Source organism: Cervus elaphus, chromosome 30 (genome assembly GCF_910594005.1).
Source record: "Cervus elaphus chromosome 30, mCerEla1.1, whole genome shotgun sequence".
NCBI lineage: Eukaryota > Metazoa > Chordata > Mammalia > Artiodactyla > Cervidae > Cervus > Cervus elaphus.
Genome location: NC_057844.1, coordinates 38,153,945 through 38,178,773, shown reverse-complemented (window position 1 = coordinate 38,178,773; position 24,829 = coordinate 38,153,945). Strand labels below are relative to the sequence as shown.

The 24,829-nt window shown below is 37.8% G+C and overlaps 1 long non-coding RNA gene across 1 annotated transcript; it reads left to right on the top strand.

The window, feature by feature from the left end:
- The first annotated feature begins 1,005 nt into the window (after positions 1-1,005).
- Positions 1,006-23,825, top strand: LOC122686862. The gene is made up of 3 exons (XR_006338931.1): positions 1,006-1,081; positions 3,629-3,630; positions 23,744-23,825. It is a non-coding gene; the product is annotated as an uncharacterized LOC122686862 (long non-coding RNA).
- The last annotated feature ends 1,004 nt before the right edge of the window (positions 23,826-24,829 follow it).

Sequence of the window (24,829 nt, the reverse complement as noted above, 5' to 3'; positions counted from 1 at the left end):
TAGAGTTCCATCATCTCCTTAGGAAAATTTCTAAATACTTTATCCTTTTTGTTTCAATGCTGAATGGGATTGATTCCTTAATTATTCTTTCTGAATTTTTATTGTTATTATATAAAACTGCAAGTGAAGTCTGTGTGTTGATTTTGTATCCTGCAACTTTGCTAAATTCACTGATTAGCTCTAGTAATTTTCCAATACTATCTTTAGGGTTTTCTATGTACTCACACACTAGTAAAGTAATGCTCAAAATTCTCCAAGTTAGGCTTTAGCAATACATGAACTGTGAACTTCCAGATGTTCAAGCTGGTTTTAGAAAAGGCAGAGGAACCAGAGATCAAATTGCCAACATCCCTTGGATCATCAAAAAAGCAAGAGAGTTCCAGAAAAACATCTATTTCTTCTTTATTGACTATGCTAAAGCCTTCGACTGTGTGGATCGCAATACACTGTGGAAAATTCTAAAAGAGATGAGAATACCAGACCACCTGACCTGCCTTTTGAGAAACCTATATGCAGGTCAGGAAGCAACAGTTAGAACTGGACATGGAAACACAGACTGGTTCCAAGTAGGAAAAGGAGTACATCAAGGCTGTATATTGTCACCCTGCTTATTTAATTTCTATGCAAGGTACATCATGAGAAACGTTGGGCTGGAAGAAGCACAAGCTGGAATCAAGATCACTGGGAGAAATATCAATAACCTCAGATATGCAGATGACACCACCTTTATGGCAGAAAGTGAAGAGGAACTAAAAAGCCTCTTGATGAAAGTAAGAGAGTGAAAAAGTTGGCTTAAATCTCAACATTCGGAAAACTAAGATCATGGCATCTGGTCCCATCACTTCATGGGAAATAGATGAACAAACAGTGAAAACAGTGTCAGACTTTATTTTTGGGCTCCAAAATCACTGCAGATGGTGACGGCAGCCATGAAATTAAAAGATGCTTACTCCTTGAAAGGAAAGTTATGACCAACCTAGATAGCATATTAAAAAACAGAGACATTACACTGCCAACAAAGGTCCATCTAGTCAAGGCTATGGTTTTTCCAGTGGTCATGTATGGATGTGAGAGTTGGACTGTGAAGAAAGCTGAGAGCCAAAGAATTGATGCTTTTGAACTGTGGTGTTGGAGAAGACTCTTGAGAGTGCCTTGGATTGCAAGGAGATCCAACCAGTCCATCCTACATGAGATCAGTCCTGGGCGTTCATTGGAAGGAGTGATGCTGAAGCTGAAACTTCAATACTTTGGCCACCTCATGAGAAGAGTTGATTCACTAGAAAAGACTCTGATGCTTGGAAGGATTGGGGGCAGGAGGAGAAGGGGACGACAGAGGATGAGATGGCTGGATGGCACCACTGACTCGATGGACATGAGTTTAAGTAACCTCCAGGAGCTGTTGATGGACAGGGAGACCTGGCATGCTGCGATTCATGGGGTCGCAAAGAGTCAGACACGACTCAGCGACTGAACTGAACTGAACTGAACTGAACTGAATGTACAGTATCATGATCTGGATTCCTTTTCTTTCTTTTTATTCTCTGAGTGTTGTAGCTATGACTTCCAAAACTATATTGAATAATAGTGGTGAAAGTGGAAATCCTTGTCTTGTTCCTGATCTTACGGGGAATGCTTTTAGTCTTTCACCACTGAAAATAATGTTTGTTGTAGGCTTATCATATATGGCCTTTACTATATTGAGGTAGGTTCCTTCTACGCCCATCCTCCCCCCCCCCACCAGTAGAGTTTTATTGATAAATATGTGCTGAATTGTGTCAAAGGCTTTTTCTGCATCTATTGAGATGATCATATGGTCTTTATCTTTCAGTTTGTTAATACGGTGTATCACATTGATTTATTTGTGTACACTGAAGAATTCTTGCATCCCTGGAATAAACCCAACTTGACCACGGTGTATGAGCTTTTTGATGGGTTTCTGAATTCTGTTTGCTAAAATTTTATTGAGGATTTTTGCATATATGTTCATCAGTGATATTGGCCTGTAGTTTTCTTTATTAGTGATGTCTTTGTCTGGTTTTGTATCAGGGTGATGGTGGCCTCGTAGAATGAGTTTGGAAGTGTTCCTTCCTCTGCAATTTTTCAAAACAGTTTTAGAAGGATAGGCATTAGCTCTTCTCTAAATGTTTGATAGAATTCTCCTGTGAAGCCATATGGTCCTAGGCTGTTGTTTTTTGGGAGATTTTTTTATCACAGCTTCAATTTCAGTGCTTGTAATTGGGTTGTTCATAATTTCTATTTCTTCCTGGTTCAGTCTTGGAAGATTGAACTTTTCTAAGAATCTGTCCATTTATTCCAGGTTATCTATTTTATTGCCATATACTTGTTCATAATAGTCTCTGATAATCCTTTGTATTTCTGCATTGTTTGTTGTAACCTTTCCTTTTTCATTTCTAATTTTGTTGATTTAATTTTTCTCTCTTTTTTTCTTGATGAATCTGGCTAAGGGTTTGTCAATTATGTTTACCTTCTCAAAGAACCAGGTTTTAGTTTTAGTAATCTTTACTATTGTTTCTTTAATTTTTTTCATTTCTTTCTGCATGGATCTTTATGATTTCTTTCCCTCTAGTAATTCTGCTTGTTTTTCTTCTTCTCCTTCTCCTCCTTCTCCTTCTTCTCCTTCTTCTCCTCCTCCTTCTCCTCCTTCTCCTCCTCCTCCTTCTCCTTCTTTCTTCTTCTTCTTCTTCTTCTTTCTTCTTCCAATCACTTTAGGTGTAAAGTTAGGTTGCCTATTTGACATTTTTTCTTGTTTCCTGAGGTAGGATTGTATTGCTATAAACTGCTTGTATTGCTCTTAGAACAGCTAAAATTTATATATGTTAAAAATTAACTGCAAGGAGGAAAGAACAGTTGGAAAAGCAACCAAAGGAATAAATGTAGAAAAACAATAGTAGGTCTAAAAAGTTAAAGCTTAAATTTAAAAAGAAAAAAGGGGAGGGTGGGGGAAGAAGAAGAAGAAAACTCCACAGAACTGCAAAAGCCCAATGTAGAGGCAGAGGTTTATGACAACAATAAACAATGTGACTGAGGAAAATGAAACAAACAAACAAAAAAAACTTAAAAGCTTAATTGGATTTCTTAGTGCCAGTAAAATTGACAACTACAACAGAGGGGAGAAAAAAGAGAAAAAAATCCAAAAGAATCTATTAGAACATGTTAAAAAATAAGAATTATAAATGCTTTTCTTGAGTCACTGCTGTCAGAGTCTTTCCCGTGCTGGGAATCACAGTCCACCTTACCTCCCTAGGATGCCCTCCAACACTGTACAGATCTCTGGACCTGCTGTGGGGGCTGCTCAGATTCTAACCTGGCCCTACTCCTGTGTGTTCTTGCCTCCAATGTCCACAGCTACCAGAGCTAGCACGTTTTCTTTTGTGGGAGCTCTCAATGACCTTTTATATGTTCCATAGCCAAAAAGTCTGCTTAGCTGATAGTGTGGATTTAATCTGCAGCTTGTACAGCTGGTGGGAAGGTTTTGGGTCTTCTTCCTTAGCCAAACTGCCCCTGGGTTTTAATTGTGGTTTTAGTTCCTCCTCTACATGTGGGTTGTCCACTGGAGTTGAGCTTCTGAGGCTGCCTTGAAGGGCTTGAGTTTGCCCGTGAGGGCCAGATGTGGAAGTGATGCAGCTGCTTGGGTTGCAGGGCTTCTGGCAGCACCAGGTACTCAGGGGAGTTGTCGGCTAGGCTATTAGGACATAAAGTGCTCTACAAGGGCATGGCAACCAGTATTGGCCAATCCCTCCAGTATTCTTGCCTGGAGAAGTCCCTCTCTGACAGAGGATCCTGGCAGTCTACAGGGTTGCAAAGAGTCATACAGGACTGAAGTGACCATGCGTGCATAAACACAAGACTTTTTTTTTTTTTTTTTGCCTGTGGCAGCTCTGCCCCAGTGACAGATAAATGTGAGGGTGGTGCAGATGCTTGGCTTGCGGGGAGCCTGGCGGCATCAAGTGTTCAGGGGCACAGACTGCCTCCACGGCAGGAGTTATGGCCCTATCAGAGTCTTTTTCCAGCTTCTATTAGCTGGCAATCAGAAGGCCTCTTTGGCCAATCTTTTTTCTGTAGCTCCACCCATCCAGGCACTTAGAGGAATCCCTCGCTGGGGTTCCTGTCTGTTGTTTGGCACATCAGGTACATAGAGGGGTCCCCCTGGCTGGGGTCCTACTCTGTAGATCAGCACATCAGGCACTTAAAAGGGTACTCTGGTTGGGGTCCTATTCTGTAGTTTGGTGTATTAGTCACTGAAAGTAGCACCCTGGATGGCATCCTACTCTGTAGTTTGGTATGCCAGGCGTTTGATGGGTCATCCTCTCTATTGTTCAGCTGCCAATGCTGGCATGTGGAGAGAGGCTATGGTGATGGATCCACCCCCTATGCATGACGCAGCAGTATCGCCTTGCTTCCATGCCTGCCTGGCTTCCCTCCACAGGCATTTACCACCAAGATCTCCTCCCTCACATTTTGATCTGTCTCTCTGCAGTCAATAGCAGCTTTCGCACTGGGATTGCTCCACAGTCCCTAAACTCCAGCTCCCAGCCACTGCCCCTTCCAGGAGAGTATGGCTGTGTCAAGGATTGTCTGATTCTCATTCCATTTACTGCCACAGATCAACTGTTTCACTATCAGCCTTAAAAGTTTTTCCTCTGACTCAGACAATTGCCCCGCTGTGGCGAACGGACCCCTGTTTCAGTTCCCTAACCCGCCGAATCCAGTCCTACTAACACTCCTATTTTTCCCCCTAGTTCCTTCATCCTACCGAGTTTTGCATTGCTCTATATATTCTTTTCACTGGTCAGGTCCTCCTGTCTGTGCTCAGCTAGTGTTCTGCATGCACTTCTGTGTCTGAAGGTGTATTCCTCATGTATCCATGTCCACTTACTTCTCTCCCATCTTGTTCTCAAAAAGATTGTATTTTTATATTATATAAAATGTTGATACCAAATGGTCAAAAAAAATGCTCAAATAAATAAGTCAATAAATGCAAAATCAATAAAAAAATGCCTAAGGTCATAAAACCTACTGAAGTATTACTTAAGGATAGTCATACATTAAAGATGGCTATCCAAAATAAATATGATGGATATATTGAGCAGCATAACAGAAAGTCTACCAGTTTCATAACAGATGTGATTAATATCTGGAATTATAAATTGGAAAAGACATTTATTTTCATAATAGAAAGTGTAATTTGGGTGTCTAGCAATTAATATAAAGCTTCATGTCTTTCTACAGCTTTATTTGCTAGGCTAAAAAGTTAGATCAATTATTACAAATTTATTGCATAAACAGATGATCAAACGTCTTATGGAAAATGTTTTGCAAATGACTTACAAACTCTAGGTAAAAATATATAGTTATAAATGGTTTTAAAGTCATAATTAATTTCCTGACTGCATAATAATCAGTGATAAGTGGTCTTCATGTTAAATTGATTAGAGGTTTATAATTTTCCACCATGTTAACCCCAAGAATTCAAGTACTGCATTGTTTCATCACTAAATCCTCAGTACCTGGAAAATAGCAGGTGCTTCAAAGTCATGTGTTTGTTTAATAAATAATTAAATAAGTAATGGAAAAACAGCTGAACTTATTTTCTGAAAGGCAAATTATTCTTTCTCTTTTGCCCACTGAATGACAAAGATTTATGTTTTTGCAGGTACAAGAGGGAAATATAGTGAAGAACCTGGAATTTAATGCACCAGGAATATGAAAAAGAGAATATATGCCTAATTTAGAAAGGAAAAAAAAAACAACTTATATGTTTATATATTGTAAATAAAATAGTGAGGAGTTTTCCTTGCAAGTATGCATACATTTTTACATTCATCAAAATCAAGAATAATTAGGGCAAAATATAATACAGAAGAATTTGAGATAGATTCTCTATATACTACTCAGCTAAAAGCTGCTGCTGCTGCTGCTAAGTCGCTTCAGCTGTGTTCGACTCTGTGCGACCCCATAGATGGCAGCCCACCAGGCTCCCCTGTCCCCGGGATTTTCCAGGCAAGACTATTGGAGTGGGTTGCCATTTCCTTCTCCAATGCATGAAAGTGAAAAGTGAAGTCGCTCAGTCGCTCAGTAGTGTCCGACTCTTAGCGACCCCATGGACTGCAGCCTACCAGGCTTCTCCAACCATGGGCTTTTCAAGGCAAGAGTACTGGAGTGGGGTGCCTTTGCCTTCTCCATAGCTAAAAGCTAGAATTATTTAATTTGGATATACTTATGTTGACATGAAATTAGTTAAATCAGTCAAATTTCTGAAATGCATTATCATACTAATTAAACATTCTTGTTTCTATATTCGGGCACCAATTCATTTCTATCTGTTGTTCCTAAATATTTTCAAGGGACACATTAATATTGCTTATTCCAGAGTCTGAAAACATTTACCCACATCTTGAATCTAAAAGCAATTTTCTTGAAGCAACCTCCTAGAAACCTACAAAAAAGAAATGATTACTTTTTGTGATTATTTTATCAAAGATTAAGAAAATGAACTTCATAAATTATAATTTATGAAACTTACAGACATTTAAGACTAACAATGATTCTCTGAATCTCTTCTTTCTATATTAAAAAAAATTCAGACATTTATCACCCTGTCCTCCTATAAAATTTAATTAAAAGAAAATGAGAAAGTCACATTAGGGTGTTTTACTAAATTAAATGAGCTTCCCTGGTGGCTCAGATGGTAAAGAATCTGCCAGCAATGTGGAGACCAGAGTTCAATCCCTGGGTTGGGAAAATCCCCTGGAGAAAGGAATGGCTACCCACTCCAGTGTTCTCGCCTATAGAATTCCTGGTAGGTTACAGTCCATGGAGTCACAGTGAACCTTAGATTCGAAAACAAAAATCAAATGTCTCTTCTAAATAAAGAGCTTCAAAAAGTGCTAAAAATTGAACTATAGTTTTGTTTTCCTTTTTCCCCCACAAACCTTAAGAATTCTAGTTATCTAATATTCATTTTACTTGAGTGAGGAAGGGAAAAGGCCACCATTCTATATTTAGTAAGTATTCAATAAGCAAACATAATATAATCCTTCTGAATTTTTAAACAAAATATACCATCTTTTTTTTCATATTCAACTGAGAAAAACTTTCATTTACGTAATTGCTGAAAAGATCTATTCTTACATCAAATAAACTTTGTCATCTTTTAAAAATAAAAGTGACCTTTGATTTTTGGCTATAAGCAAAAAAATGTTTAAATTTCTTAATATATTTAATGATTACTTTTTAAAATTGGAAAATAATATGAAAAATGTGTCATCAATATACTAAATAATTGTTGGAAACATATATTAGTCAGATATATAAAAATGCACTGTAGAAACAGAATCATTGTTATATGAAGACAAATATTTAGTTAACCAATTCAATAAGCTCTAGTTACTTAGACTCATATTTAGGTGCTTTCAAGGTAAGAATGGAAAGCTAAAACAAGAATCTTGAGCTTTTTAAGGCAAACAAGCCATTTTTGAAGCAAGAATACCAAAAGAATTGAAACAATTAAATCATTGTATTAAATAAAGTGAAATCCTTTATATCTCATCTAGTGTTTATTGGTGATGTAGTAGTAATAAGAACAAGCTTATTGATTTAGACATATGAAATGAATAATATATTTCAACTATGCATATATAATCACAGTTTGGTTGGTAACTATGTATTTTCACAATAGTATTGTCTTGTTCAATTTTCACACTTTGAAAAGACAAAGGTTATACTCACAGAAGCCAAAAAAACTTAATATTAAAGAGTCAGTTGAGCATAATCCCAGAAGTATTTCATATTACAATTTGAAAGTGATTTTCTATTCTTGTCTCATCCATTTCCTTTAGATCTCAAACGTATTTTACAACTTAATTTTTTTTTTTTAGTAAAGTCTTACAAACACAAAATTTTTAGTGGCAAAAAGCGTATCAATTTTTTTATATCAATTTTTTGAAGTAGTTTTTCCTATGACACAAATGCAAAAGAAATACTTGAGTTTTTTTTTTTTTAATAAAAATATTACTGATATAAGTTGGGGTTTATTAGAGCATTTTCAGTTCAGTCGCTCAGTTGTGTCTGACTCTTTGTGACTGCACGTACTGCAGTAGCCAGATTTCCCTGTCCATCACCAACTCCCAGAGTTTACTCAAACTCATGTCCATTGAGTCGGTGATGCCATCCAACCATCTCATTCTCTGTCATGCCCTTCTCCTCCAGCCTTCAATCCTTCCCAGCATCAGGGTCATTTCTAAGGAGTCAGTTCTTTGCATCAGGTGACCAAAGTTGGAGTTTCAACTTCAGCACCAGAACTTCCAACGAATATTCAGGACTGATTTCCTTTAGAATAGATCTTCTTGCAGTCCAAGGGACTCTCAAGAGTCTTCTCTGACACCACAGTTCAAAAGCATCAACTCTTCAGCACTCAGCTTTCTTTATATTCCAACTTTCACATCCATACATGACTACTGGAAAACCATAGCTTTGATGAGATGGACCTTTGTTGGCAAAGTAATGGCTCTGGTTTAATATGATGCCTAGGTTGGTCATAGCTTTTCTTCCAAGGAGCAAGTGTCTTTTAATTTCATGGCTGCAGTCACCATCTGCAGTGATTTTGGAGCCCCCAAAACTATCTCACTGTTTCCATTGTCTCCTTATCAATTTGCCATGAAGTGATGGGACCAGATGTCATGATCTTAATTTTCTGAATGTTGAGTTTTAAGCCAGCTTTTTCACTCTCTTCTTTTACTTTCATTAAGAGGCTCTTTAGTTCTTCTTTGCTGTCTGCCATCAAGGTGGTGTTGTTTGCATATCTGAGGTTATTGATATTTCTCCTGGCAATCTTGATTCCAGCTTGTACTTCCTCCAGCCAGGCATTTCACATGATGTACTCTGTGCCTAAGTTAAATAATCAGGGTGACAATACGGAGCCTTGAAGTACTCCTCTTCCTGTTTGGAACCAGTATGCTGTTCCCATGTCCAGTTCTAACTGTTGCTCCTTGACCTGCATACAGATTTTTCAGGAAGCAGATCAGGTAGTCTGGTATTCCCTTCTCTTTGAGAATTTTCCACAGTTTATTGTGATCCACACAGTCAAAGGCTTTGGCATAGCCAATGAAGTAGAAGTAGATGCTTTTCCAGAACACTCTTGCTTTTCCGGTGATCCAACAGATGTTGACAATTTGATCTCTGGTTCCTCTGCTGTTTATAAACCCAACTTGGAAATCCAGAACATTTTATTTTAGATATACTTACATTTATGAACATTAAAAAAATTCAAGAATATAAAAGCATTTTCTATATCATCACATACATTTTATAAAAATGTTCAGTAGCTGTATGACATTCTTTTGAATTTTTTAAAACAAATTGCTCAGTTTTAGATATACATTACATTTTCAACACATTTTGATTCTGTTGTTATTGATTCAAGCATTTTTTTGGTGTATTTGGTGTGAAGATTTTATGTAATATAAAAATAGTGTATGCTGTCAGATTGATAGCCTGCCATATTGTTCTCCTATTCACATATTTCCTTAGTTTTTTTTTTTTTTTCACTTGCCTGTGATTTACTGTAATCTGTGGTAGAGTGACCTAAATCTTAATAAACCTTAGCTGCTTACACTTATGTACCTTGAGGGGAGATAGCTACTATATATAAAATCTGACTTATTGGATATGGATATGCTGAGAATCCCAATATGATCATGTTTTAGGAGTATTTGAAGGAAATTTGAGGACCCTGAGTATAGTAACTTCAGCAAAACGTCCCACTGGCAACAATTTTCCAATCATCTTTATATGGGACATTTCCTCAGAAATGTTGAGGACAATTACTTCCTGGAAAGTCAGCAAAAGACCAATTTTGGTGAACTTAATAAAGTAAAACTTCATCAAAATCTATAGATGTCACAGAAGAAACCTGGTGGAGGAAACTTGAGGGGGTTGAGTTCTTAACATCAGGATAAAGAGAATAATAGAAGCTTTAAAAAGGTTAATCATGTATTATCAATGGTATTTCTACATAGACATTGTATGACATCTTGTTGCTAATATCATGTAGTTGAGGGAATTTTTTGTTTTAATTAACATCTCTTGCTACATCTATGCAAATAAGCTAAAACATGGGGAAATTTTCAATTATTTGTGACCAATAGTAACCTTCAGAAGTTATTTATACTTTAAATGGGGAGATTGTTAAGAAAATATATTATCATTTTGTTATATATTTGAAAGTGTTAATCCCTGAGTCCTGTCCAACTCTGTGACCCCATGGACTGTAGCCATCCAGGTTCCTCTGTCCATGGGATTCTCCAGGCAAGAATACTGGAGTGGTTACCATTCCCTTCTCCAGGGGATCTTCCCAACCCAGGGATTAAACCCAGGTATTTCTCATTGCATACAAATTTTTTACCATCTGAGATACCAGTGGACCTGACTTTTGCATATAATAAGTACATTTAAACTTATTAGGTGAAAGGTCCGTCACATATCATTTCAATGCTACACTGGAGTGCTGTTTAACAATTCACAGGGTGAATTGTGTTTAACAATTCACAGAGTGTCCATTATTTACCTTGTGAAATATATGCTATATAAAATATATCTTCCTGTTGAGAAATACATATGTCAGAATGTAATTGAATGTTTCTGATAAGAAAATGGGCCCTAAGGCCATTCTAGCTATATTTATATCCCATGTCTTCTAGCATCTGTTTAACTAAAAGCTTATTCTATAAATTAATATTCATTTAAGCAAGACTTACTCATTAACACAATTTAGAGAAGGAAGAAAAATTAGGAAAACATCCTGTTTCCCTTGAACAGAAATGTTAAGCTTTTTGTTTTTGTTTTTGTTTTTAAACACCTTCACTGAACATTGGGATACATGTGTCTCTTTCAGTTCTGGTTTCCTCAGTGTGTATGTTCATTGCAGCACTGTTTATAATAGCCAGGCCATGGAAGCAACCTAGATGCCCATCAGCAGATGAATGGATAAGAAAGCTGTGGTACATATACACAATGGAATATTACTCAGCCTTTAAAAAGAATTCATTTGAATCACTTCTAATGAGATGGATGAAACTGGAGCCCATTATGCAGAGTGAAGTAAGCCAGAAAGATAAAAACCAATACAGTATACTAACACATATATATGGAATTTAGAAAGATGGTAACGATAACCCTATATGCAAGATAGACAAAGAGACACAAATGTATAGAACAGAATTTTGGACTCTATGCGAGAAGGGGAGGGAGGGATGATATGAGAAAACAGCATCAAAACCTGTATATTATCAAGTGTGAAACAGATCGCCAGTCCAGGTTGGAGGCATGAGACAAGTGCTCGGGGCTGGTGCACTGGGATGACCCAGAGGGATGGGATGGGGAGGGAGGTGGGAGGGGGTTCAGGATGGGAAACACATGTAAATCTATGGCTGATTCATGTCAATGTATGGCAAAAAGCATTACAATATTGTAAAGTAATTCGCCTCCAACTAATAAAAATAAATGAGAATAAATAAACACCTTCACTTCCCACCTTACAACACCAACTTTACACTTATGTCTCACTGATTAGAATTGGATATATCACCACTCTAAACAACCACAACAACAACAACAACCACCACCACCACAACAAAAACAGTGGGGAAGCATTGTTTATATAGTGACATGATGGACTATATCACTCTGTGACCTATTTTCTTAATCTGGATCCAGTATCATTCATAACAACAACAACAACAACAAAAAAAAAAAACAAATAGGATTTTCTTAATGAAGAAGAATGACAATATTTAATGAATAGGCAATTAACAATGTCTATAGGATTCTGTCTCTGCTTTTTAACATGCTATCTAGGTTGGTCATAACTTTCATTCCAAGGACTAAGTGCCTTTTAATTTCATGGTTGCAGTCACCATCTGCAGTGATTTTTAGCCCCCCAAAAATAAAGCCTGACACTGTTTCCACTGTTTCCCCATTTATTTCCCATGAAGTGATGGGGCCAGATGCCACGATCTTGGTTTTATGAATGTTGAGCTTTAAGCTCTCCTTCTTCACTTTCATCAAGAGGCTTTTTAGTTCCTCTTCACTTTCTGCCATAAGGGTGGTGTCATCTACACAGAGACACTGCTTTGCCAATAAAGGTCCATCTAGTCAAGGCTATGGTTTTTCCAGTGGTCATGTATGGGTGTGAGAGTTGGACTGTGAAGAAAGCTGAGAGTCAAAGAATTGATGCTTTTGAACTGTGGTGTTGGAGAAGACTTTTGAGAGTCCCTTGGACTGCAAGGAGATCCAACCAGTCCATCCTGAAGGAGATCAGTCCTGGGTGTTCATTGGAAGGACTGATGCTGAAGCTGAAATTCCAATACTTTGGCCACCTGATGTGAAGAGTTGACCATTGGAAAAGACCCTGATGCTGGGAGGGATTGGGGGCAGGAGGAGAAGGGGATGACAGAGGAAGAGATGGCTGGATGGTATCACTGACTCAATGGACTTGGATTTGAATAAACTCTGGGAATTGGTGATGAACAGGGAGGCCCTGGCGTGCTGTGATTCATGGAGTCACAAAGAGTCAGACACGACTGAGTGACTAAACTGAACTGATAGGATTCTATACTTCATTCTTCCCATAGTACATAAACATAGCAGTTTTGTTGGCTTGTTTGTTTGCAGGAAATGTATTTTTTTTCCACCTCCAAATCAAACTAAGTCTCATCCAGTTTTTGTTTGAGTTCTAATATTTCCAGGGAGGACTACATCAAATCCAAAAGTGTCTCCATGTATTATTCACTCTAGCCAAAAAGACATGGAACCTTCCCTAAATATGGGGAGATGGGGCATGATAGCTACAATAAAATTACCCATTTGGAGTAGAGAATTAAAAAAAAAAAAAAAAACTAGGATCACAGAGAGTGGCCAAGATGGTAGAGTCAGAAGACCTTGAGCTCACCTCCTCTCATGGCCCACCAAAATTACAACTACTTATGGGGCCACTAATGATAAGAAACACTAAAAGACTAGCAGAAATGATCTTCTACAACTCAAGATATAAAGAAGAACCCACAATGAGACAGAAAGGAGAGGTGAAGAAATGACATAGTCAAGACCCATACTTCAGAGTTACTGACTCACAGACAAAAGAATGATTACAATTGCAGAAGTTCTCTGCAAGGAAAGAGGAATCTACACCTTACATTGGGCTCCCCAGCTTGGGAGGGCCTGCACTAAAAAGACCAGCCCCCACCTACAAAAGTGTCCCACTTAGTGTTAAAAGACACTAGATCCAGGACCCCTGACCCTGCCAGATCCTGTTAGCCATCTCCGAACATGGGGAAACACTGAACACCAGAAGATCCTAGGGCCCCATAGCCAACTGCTGCAATTTACAGCCTTGCCCATCAATCACCTGCAGCCTCAGCACAAGGCAGGGTCTGGCAACCAACCAGGCAGGAACCACCCATGTCTATCAGACTGCACAGTTGTAAATTTGCCACAACAAAAAGACCCATACACCCAATATAAGGGGCACTCCTAGATATAGCTCTGGTGACCAGAAGGGCATGCATTACTGTGACACATAGGATGTATCCTACAAAAGGCCATTTCTCCAGATTAGGAACCATGACCAACACATAGAAATAAAAACAGCAAATTAAGCAAAATGAAGCAACAAAATAAATATGTTCTAAACAAAGGAACACAGTAACACACCAAAGGAATTAAGTGAAATGCAGATAATCAACCAACTGAATCAAAAGTTCAAAGCAATGGTAGTAAAGATGTTCAAAGAATTTGGGAGATGATTGGATGAACAAAATGAAACACTAGAAGTTTTTAGCAAAGACTATATAAAAACAGACATGAAAAGTACAATAATGAAATAAAAAATATGCTAGAGTGAATCAACAGTAGATTAGATGATACAGAGGAATGGATCAGTGAACTAGAAGACAGAGAAGTGGAAATTTCTCCACGTAAGTAGAAAAAATAAAATTGTTTTTTGTTTGTTTGTTTGCTTTTGTTTTTTAAGTAATAAGGAAAGTTAAAGAGTCCTCTGAGATCAAGCATGGTAACGTTCACATTATAAGAGTCACAGAAAGATAAGAGAAAGAACAAAGCAGAGAATATATCTGAAGACTTAACATGTTCTTAACATGGGATAGGAAACAGACACCCAGGTCCAGCAAGCACAGAGAGTCCCAAACATAACCAATACAAAAAGAACCACACTAAAATACATTGTAATTGAAAGGGTAAAAATCAAAGATAAAGAGAGCATATAAAACAGGAAGAGAAAAGCAACACCTTCCATACACCTTCCATAAATCTTCCAACTGACTTTTCAGCAGAAATTCTTCAAGTCACAGAAAGTGGTACAGTACATTTAAAGTGATGATAGGGGAAAATCTAGACTACCTGGAAATGATGACATTCTGATTTGACAGAAAGAGTAAAATTTCTACAGACAACTGAAAGATAGAAGACCTCAGCACCACTAAAGTAGCTTATAAGAAATTTTAAAGTCACTTCACTAAGTAAGAAGAAAAAAAAAAAAATACAACTAGATATAAGAAAATTTGAGGAGGAAAATTCTGACTGGCAGAAGCAAATATGCGATAAATGTGGTTGTCAACCACATATAAAGACAATGGGAACATTAAAAGACAAAATTGGCAAATTTATTAAAATCAACAATAAGTAGTTGAAGAATACACAAAGCCAAAGATGTAAAATATGATGTCAAAAGAATAAACATGATTGGATGAAATAAAATTACACGGCTATTAAAATACTTTTGAACTTAAGAGATGAGAAACTAAAAACAATCACACATATAGAGAAAATACTTTATATACATGGTAATCAAAATCCAAAATTCTATAATAGATACATAAAGAAAAAAAGAAAGGAATCCAAACATCAGCAATAAATAATCAAATGACAAGGAAATAAATTAAAAAAAAAAAAAGAGAAAGGAACAGAAATAATACAAAACAACCCCAAAATAATTAACAGGATAACAATGTTATCAATACTCGCTTTAAATTTAAATAGAATAAATGCTCAAATAAAATGACATAGAGTGGCTGAATGGATTAAAAAAAAAATTAGATATTTGCTGCCTACAAGAGACTCACTTGAGATCTAAAAACACACAGACTGAAAATATAAGGACGAAAAAATGTATTTCATGCAGACAGAAATTAAGAAATCCAGAGCATCAATAATTATATTAGAAATATAGAATTTAAAACAAAGACTGCAAGAAGAGATAAAGAATGGCATAACATGATGATTCAGTGATTAATCCAAGAAGATATAACAACTCTGAATATGTATACACCCTACATAGGAGCACCAAAAGCATAAGGCAATTAGTAACAGATATTAAGGGAGAAAAAACAGCAAAACAACAATAGTAAAGGATTTGGGGGAAGACAAGATGGCAGAGGAGTAGTTGGACATGGAGTATATCTCTCTCCATGGATGCATCAGGAAAACATCTCAGATACAGAAGACATTGCAGAACAACAGCTGAGATTGGGCAGGAGTCCCTGACCACTGGAAAGAAATATATAAATCCAGGCAAAACTCGGTAGGATGAAAGTAGAGAGGGAAAAAGAGGAGGAGAGTGAGAAGGACTGGACTGTCACTCAGTGGGTCGGGGAACTGAAGCAGCTTCAGATCAGGGGAACATTTGAGGCTGTTGGAGAGTGCAGCAGCTGATTTATGACAGTCTGAATGGAGTGAGAACCACACAGACAATCCTTGATAAAGCTTTAAGTACCTTGGACAGAGATGCAAGTTTCCTGGAATGCAAGGCAGCGGAGAGCTGTTGCATAAGGATTGGAGAGCAATTCCAGGGTGAAATCTCCTGTTGACTACGGGGAGATGGCCTGAGGGAATGTGAGGGAGGTGATCATGGCAGGAAATACCTTTGGAGGAAAGCTAGGCAGCCATGGAAGCAAGGTGGTACTGCTGAGTCACACGCAGGAGGTGGGGACATCACTGTGGCCTCTTTCACCACACTCTGGCACCAGTAGCTGACTAATAGAGAAAGACCCTTTCTAATAGAGAGACGGTGGCCTTTTAAGTGTCTGATGCACCTGGCAATAAAGACCCCATTCAGGGGAGCCTTTGAGTGCCTGCTGCACCAAGCAACAGAAAAGGACCAGCCAGAGAGGTCCTTTGAAAGCCAGCTGTCAGAAACTAGGGAAAAAAAAAAAAAAAGCTCTAATACTTCTACAATTCCTGTGCCTGAGGCCACCGGCATTCTCGCACATTTGGTACTGCCAGTGTCCCTACAATCACAGCATTACACCACCTCCACACTTGATCGTTACTGGGGCAGGTCTGCCAGAGGCTAGGGAAAACCCTTAATAGTGCCATAGTTACTGTGGCCATGACCACCAACCACCTTGCATACCTGGCACTGCCAGAGTCCCCATGATCCAAGCAACCATGCCACCTCCACACTTGATCCCCTGTGGGTCAGAGTTTCCAGATCCTAGACAAAACCCTTATGGCCACTGGCTACCCTGTCTACCTGGCACTGCAAATGTCTGTACATACAAGCAGCTGTATAACCTCCACACCCAGTCCTCAGTGGGGTAGACCCAAGTACTTCAGGGCAGCCTCAGGAGTAAACTCTTATGGATGACCCACATGCAGAGGCAGGATAAAACCTCAGGGGCAGTGTGGCTAAAGAAGAGGATTGAAAACCTACCCATAAGCTGTTCAAGCTGCTGATTAAATCACATGATCAGCTAGGCAGACTCTGTGTCTTTGGAATATATGAAAGGACAAGGAGAGTTCCCACAAAAGAAAATACACTAACTGTGGCAACTGTGGACATTGGAGGCTAGAACATGCAGGAGTAGAATCAAATTAGAGTCTGAGCTGTCCCCACTGGAGGCCCAGAGATCAGTCCAGTATTGGAGGGCATCATATGGAGGCAGAGGTGGGCTGTGACGCAGACTGAGGGAATGGCGGCTGACAGCTGAGAACAAAGAAAAAGCAGTTATTGTCATTCTTATATTTTGATTTCTACTATAGTTGGTTCTGGATATTTTTCTTCTTTTTCTCTGTTGTGGATAGTAATTTTATTTTTACTATTAACTGCAGTTACACTTTTGAAAAAAAATTAATCATAGTTTTCATTTCCTTTGTATAACTCTATGTATGCATTGGCTTTTTTGATTCTGTGTGTTTTTGTTTGCTTGTTTTTATTTATTTTTGTTTTTTTCTTGTTGTCTTTTTCCTTCTTTAGGTATTCTTTATATATATATATGTGCATTTCTATTTAACCTTGCTTTTCTATTTGTTTCTTTTCTTACTTTTCTTTATTTTACCATGTTTGTTTTTTTTGTTTTCTTTGATTTATTTCTCAGTTGGCACTCTACTTTGGTTTTGTTTTCCAGCTTGTGTTTTAGTTACTCTTTTTTTTCATTTATTTTTATTAGTTGGAGGCTAATTACTTTACAATATTGTAGTGGTTTTTGTCATATATTGACATGAATTAGCCATGGATTTACATGCACTGGGAGGGGGTTCGGGATGGGGAATACTTTTGTTTTTAATTGGTCAATATCATTTTTGTTTCCTTTGTTCACTGGGAAACTCACTTGTACTTTATTTTCTTTGGCCTGTTGGATTCTGTACATGTGTGTGTACGTGTGTGTGTGTTTCTTTGTTTTTGCTATTATTTTTCTGATTTTGTGTTTACCATTTGTCTGTGGTTTGTCTTTTTTGTTTTTAGTAGGTTTTTTTGTTTGTTTGTTTGAATCCCCTTTAATGCCATAAAAAAAATGGCTTGTGGAATCTGGGTACCTCGGCCAAAGATAAAGCCTGAGACTTTGGAATGGGAATGTTGAGTCCAGGACTGTAGACTACCAGAGAACTCCTGACCCCAGGGAGTGTTAATTAGTGAGAACCCTAACTGGTATTCAAGACTCAGGATCACAAAACTACCAGTAGCATCCAATACAGGATAACTTACACAAATAACAAGCAAGACAAAAATACAAACCCCATCATTAGCAGACAGGCCTCACACAAACACTTCAGAACATACCACTTCACACATTCCTGCCCATTAGAAGGAAAAAAAAAAAAATCACCTCTTCCCATCAGAACAAAAGCATAGGTCCCCACCCACCCTCCCCACCTGCCATGAGGTTGGAACACAAACCTATTTAAACCACTCAACCAATTCACCCACCAAAGACAGAAGCCAAAGGGAAAAAGGAATGGGAAAAAGATACCTCAACAGCAGCAGCTTGGGAAAAGGGTACCTCAAACATAGTAAGTTAGAAAAAAATGAAAAGACAAAAATATTGTGCAAATGAAGGAAAAAGGTAAAACCTCAAAATACCAAATAAATGAAAAGGAAATAGGTAAACTACCTGAAAAATAATTCAGAGTAATGATAGAAAGATGATCCAAGATCTCAGAAATAGAACAGAGAACATAAAAGAATTAATTAACACATTTAACAAAGACCTAAAAGAAACAGAGGATAAAAAGAGAGAGAGAGAGAGAGATGAACATCATAATTACTGAAATTAAAAACAATCTAGAAAGAACTGATCTCAGAATGACTGAGGCAGAAAAATAAATAAATGATCTATAGAATGATAGAAATAAATAGTGAAGAATAGAATAAAGGAAAAAGAATGAAAAGAATTGAGGACAGTCTCATAGACTTCTGGGACAATATTAAACACACTGACATTTGAATAATAGGAGTCCCAGAAGAGGAAAAGGAAAAGAAAGGGTCTTAGAATTTTTTTTTGAAGAGACTATAGTTGAAAACTTCCTTAACGTGGGAAAGGAAATAGTCAACAAAGTCAAAGAAGCTCAGAAAGTTGTATATAGGGTAAATCCAAGGATAAACATGCTGAGGCACATAATAATCAAACTAATAAAGAATAAACACAAAGAAAGAATATTAAAAGTAAGAAGTGAAAAGTAATAAGTAACATAAAAGGAAAAACCCATCTGATTAACAGCTGATCTTTCAGCAGAAATTCTTCAGGCCAGAAGGGAATGACAGCATATATTTAAAGTACTAAAAGGAAAAATCCCACAATGTAGATTACTCTGTCCATCAAGGATCTCATTCAAAATAGATAAAGAAATCAAAAGCTTTATACACAAGCTAAATATAAGAGAATTTAGCATAACCAAATGAACTTTACAACAAATGTTAAAGGGACTTCTATAGGGAGGAAACACAAGAAAAGACATACAAAGACAAACCTAAAACAATTAAGAAAATTCAAATAGGCATCAATGCATACTTTAAATGCAAATTGATTAAAATGATCTACCAAAATGACATAGACTGTTTAATGGATATAAAAACAAGATACACATATCTATACATGCTGCCTACAATAGATCCACTTCATGCCTAGAGACACATACAGTCTGAGAGTGAGAGTATGGTAAAATATATTCCCTGCAATGGAAATCAAAAGAAAATTCAGAATAATAATTCTCACATCAAACAAAATGGGTCTTAAAAGATATACAAGGGATAAGGAAGGACACTACATAATGATCAAGGGGTCAATCCAAGAAGACATAACAAGTGTAAATATTTATGCACCCAACATAGGAGTACCTCTATACATAAGGCAAAAACTAGCAGATAAGAGAGGAAATTGACAACAACACAAGGATAGTAAAGGATATTAACATCCCACTTACACCAATTGACAGATCATCAAAACAGAAAATTAAAAAGGAAACACAAACCCTTAAAATGACAAACCATACCAAATGGACCTAATTGACTTCTTTAGGACGCTCCATTCAAATGTGCAAGAATACACATTCTTCTCAAGAGCATGTAGGACATTCTCCATGACAGACTAAATCTTCAGTCACAAATCAAGCCTTAGCAAATTTAATAAAATTGAAATTGTATCAAGCATCTTTTCTGACCAAAACAGTATGAGACTTGATACCAATTACAGGAAAAACAAAAACAAAAACAAACAAACAAAAAAAACAAAAAACTTCAAAAAACACAAATGCATGTACAATACAATTCTAAATAATTAACACGTTCAGTTCAATTAAGTCTCTCAGTCATGTCCAACATTTTGTGACCTCATGGACTACAGCACTTTCTTGTCCATCACCAACTCCTGCAGCCTACTGAAACCCATGTCCATCGAGTCAGTGATGCCATCCAACCACCTCATCCACATTATTGTAGAAATAAAAAGGATATAATTTTTAAAATGCCTAGAAAAAAATGACAATGAAAACACAATGATCCAAAACCTATTGTTTTTCAGAGAAGTGGTGCCCTACTCTTTGCAATCCTATGAATTACAACCTACTAGGCTTCCCTGTCCTTCAACATCTCTGGAAGCTTCCTCAGACTCATGCTCATTGACTCAGTGATGTCATCCAACCATTTCATCCTCTGTTGCCTCCTTCTCCTCTTTTCCTCAATCTTTCCTACCATCAGGGTCATTCTCAATGAGTCTTTACATCAGGTGGCAAAATATTGGAGCTTTATCTACAGCATCAGTCCTTCAACTAAATATTCAGGTTTGATTTCCTTTAGGACTGATTGTGTTGATCTCCTTGCTGTCCAAGGAATACTCAACAGTCTTCTCCAACAAAACAATTGGAAAGTATCAATTTTTCTGTGCTCAGCCTTCTTTCCAGTTGAACACTCACATCTGTACATGACTACTGGAAAAACAAGAGCAGTGACTATATGGATCTTTGTCACCAAATTTATGTTTCTGTTTTTTAATATGCTGCCTAGTTTGGTCATAGCTTTTTATGCAAGGAGCAAATGCATTTTAATTTTGCAAAGACAGTCACCATCTGCAGTGATTTTAGAGCCCCCCAAAATAAAATATATCACTGTTTCAACTTTTTCTCCATTTATTTGCTGTGAAGAGTGGGACAAGATGCCATGGTCTTAGGTTTATGAATGTTGAACTTTAAGACAGCATTTTCACTCTCCTCTTTTACATTCATAAAGAGACTCTTTAGATATTCTTAATTTTCTGCCATTAGAGTGGTATCATTTGCATATCTGAGTTTGTTGATATTTCTCCTAGCAAATCTGGTTTCTGCTTGTGATTCATTCGGTCTGGCATTTTGCATACTTTACTCTGCATATAAGTTAAATAAGAAAAGTGACAGCCTTGAAACTCTTTTCCCAATTTTGAACCAGTCCCTTGTTTCATGTTTGGTTTTATTACTTCTTGAAATACATACAGGTTTCTCAGGAAGCTAGTAAGGTGGTCTGATACTATACGCTCTTTAAGAATTTTCCACAGTTTTTCATGATCTATGCAGTCAATGATTTTAGCCTAGTCAATTAAGTAGAAATATATATTTTTTGGAGTTCCCTTGCATTCTCTATAATCCAACCAATTTTGGCAATTTGCTCTCTGGTTCTTCTGCGTTTTCTAAATCCAGGTTATATGTCTGGAAACTTTTGGTTCATGTACTATTGAAGCCTAGCTTGAAGGATTTTGAGCATTACTTTGCTAGCACTTGAAATGAAGATAGCTGTATCATAGTTGGAACCTTCTTTGGCATTGCTTTCATTTGGGACTAGAATGAAAAATGAGTTTTTACAGTTCTGTAGCCACCACTGAGTTTTCCAAATTTGCTAGCATATTGAGACAAGCACTTAAACAGCATCATTTTTTAAGATTTGAAATAGCTCAGCTGGAATTCCATTACCTCTACTAGCTTTGTCTGTAGTAATGCTTCCACAACTCCTGCATAAAATGGTGCTTTCTCTCAAGACAAAGAAAACCTGTATATAGGAGATTTCTGACCATTTTCCTTTCCGTCTACAAAAAGGTGTAGTTGGAGGAATGTATTATAATTAAGTGAGCCCTCAGGGGGTCATTTTTCACCATCAGATAGATCATACTGAGGCCATGCCTCGGTTCAGAAAAAGATCATAAGCTTCTTTAACAAGGTCTGAAGGTCAAATGTCCTCCAGTTCTTCAGTACACAAGCCAAAAGCATCCCCTTTGAGCCAGGAATGGGACTTGAAGAGGTTGGTCCCATCTGAAAGAGAGAAGACCAGGACAGTTGTCAGAAGGTGCCTTACAAATACCTGAGAAAAGAAGAGAAGTGAAAGGCAAAGAAGAAAGGTAAAGATATATCCATCTAAATGCAAAGCTCCAAAAAATAGCAAGGAGAAATAAGAAAGCCTTCCTAAGTGATCCGCCTGCTGCTGCTGCTAAGTCACTTCTATCATGTCCAACTCTGTGCAACCCTGTGGACAGAACCCACCGGGCTCTTCCACCCACAGGATGCTCTAAGCAAGAAGACTGGAGTGGGTTGCCATTTCCTTCTCCATCCTGAGTGATCAATGCAAAGGAATAGAGGAAAACAATAAAAGGGGAAAGACTAGAGATCTCTAGAAGAAAATTGGAGATATCAAGGGAACACTTCATGCAAAGATAGGTACAATAAAGGAAAGAAATGATGTGGACCTAATAGAAACAGGAGATATCAAGAAGAGGTGTAAAGAAAACACAGAAGAACTATACAAAAAAGATCTAAATGACCCACATAGCTATGGATGTGTGATCACTCACCTGGAGCCAGACATCCTGGAGATCAAGGTCAGCTGAGCCTTGGGAAGCATCACTATGAACAAAGCTAGTGAAGGTTGTGAAACTCCAGTTGAACTATGTCAAATCCTAAAAGATGCTGGTATGGAAGTGCTGCACTCAATATGCCAGCAAATTTGGAAAACTCAGCAGTGGCCACAGGACTGGAAAAGTTCAATTTTTCATTTAATCCTAAAGAAAGGCAATGCCAACGAGTGTTAAAACTACTGCAAAATTGCACTCATCTCACACACTAGCAAAATAATGCTCAAAATTCCCCAAGTCAGCCTTAAACAGTACATGAACCATGAACTTCCAGATGTTCAAGCTGGATTTAGAAAGGGCAGAGGAACCAGAGATCGAATTGCCAACATCCATTGGATTATACCAAAAGAAGAAAATTCCTCCCTTCCCCCACAAAAAAATATCACTTTTGCTTCATTGACTACACAAACCTTTGACTATGTGGGCCACAACAAACTGTGCAAAATTCTTCAAGAGATGGGAATGACACCTTACCTTCCTCCTGAGAAACCCATATGCAAGTAAAGAAGCAACAGTTAGAACCCGACACGGGGCAAGAGACTGTTTAAAAATTGGGAAAAGAGTAAGTCAAGGATGTATATTGTCACCCTACTTATTTAACTTTTATGCATAGTACATCATGAGAAATGCTGGGCTGGATGAAGCACAAGTTGGAATCAAAATTTTGGGGAAAAAAATCAATAACACCAGGTATATAAATGACACCACCCTTAAGTCAGAAAGTGAAGAGGAATTAAAGCATTTCCTAATAAAAGTGAAAGAGGAGAGTGAAAAAGATGGTGTAAAACTCAACAGTCAAAAAACAAAGACGACGTCATCCAATCCCATCACTTCATAGCAATTAGATGGGGCAACAATGGAAACAGTGAAAGACTATTTTCCTGGGCTCAAAAGTCACTGCAGATGGTGATTTCAGCCATGAATTTAAAAGATGCTTGTTCCTTGAAAGAAAAACTATGACAAACTTAGCATATGAAGAAGCAGAGGCATTACTTTGCTGACAAAGTTCTGTATATTTAAAGCTTGTTTTCACTAGTAGTCATGTATGGATGTGAAAGTTGGACAAGAAAGAAAGTGGAGCACTGAAAGTTTATGCTTTTGAACTGTGGTGTTGGAAAAGTCTTGAGAGTCCCTTGTTCTGCAAGGAGACATGAAATCAAACATGACAGAGCGGCTGAACTGAACTGAATGCTCCTGATAGCACAATTGACTTCATACTCCAGGATGTCTGGCACTTAGTTCAGTTTCAGTTCAGTCACTGAGTCGTGTCTGACTCTGCGACTCCATGGACTGCAGCACGCCAGGTCTCCCTGTCCATCACCAACTCCCAGAGTTTACTCAAACTCATGTCCGTTGAGTTGGTGATGCCATCCAATCATCTCATCCTCTGCCATCCCCTTCTCCTCCCACATTCAATCTTCCCCAGCATCAGAATCTCTTCCAATGAGTCACTTCACATTGGTGACCAAAGTATTGGAGTTTCAGCTTCAGCATCAGTACTTCAAAGAATATTTAGGACTGATTTCCCATAGGATAAACTGGTTGGATCTCCTTGTGGTCCAAGGAACTCTCAAGAGTTTTCTTCAACATCACAGTTCAAAAGCATCAATTCTTCGGCTCAGATTTCTTTACAGTCCAACTCTCACATCCACACAACTACTGGAAAAACCTTAGCTTTGACAAGATGGACTTTTGTTGGCAAAGTAATGTCTCTGCTTTTTAATATACTTTCTAGTTTGGTCATAACTTTCCTTCCAAGCAGTAAGCGTCTTTTAAATTCATGGCTGCAGTCACCATCTGCAGTGATTTTGGAGCTCAAAAAAATAAAGTCTGACACTGCTTCCACTGTCTCTCCATCTATTTCCCATGAGGTGATGGGACCAGATGCCATGATCTTAGTTTTCTGAATGTTGAACTTTTTTTTTTTTTTTTTAATTTTTTTATTAGTTGGAGGCTAATTACTTCACAACATTTCAGTGGGTTTTGTCATACATTGATATGAATCAGCCATAGATTTACACTTATTCCCAATCCCGATCCCCCCTCCCATCTCCCTCTCCACCCGATTCCTCTGGGTCTTCCCAGTGCACCAGGCCCAAGCACTTGTCTCATGCATCCCACCTGGGCTGGTGATCTTTCACCATAGATAGTAT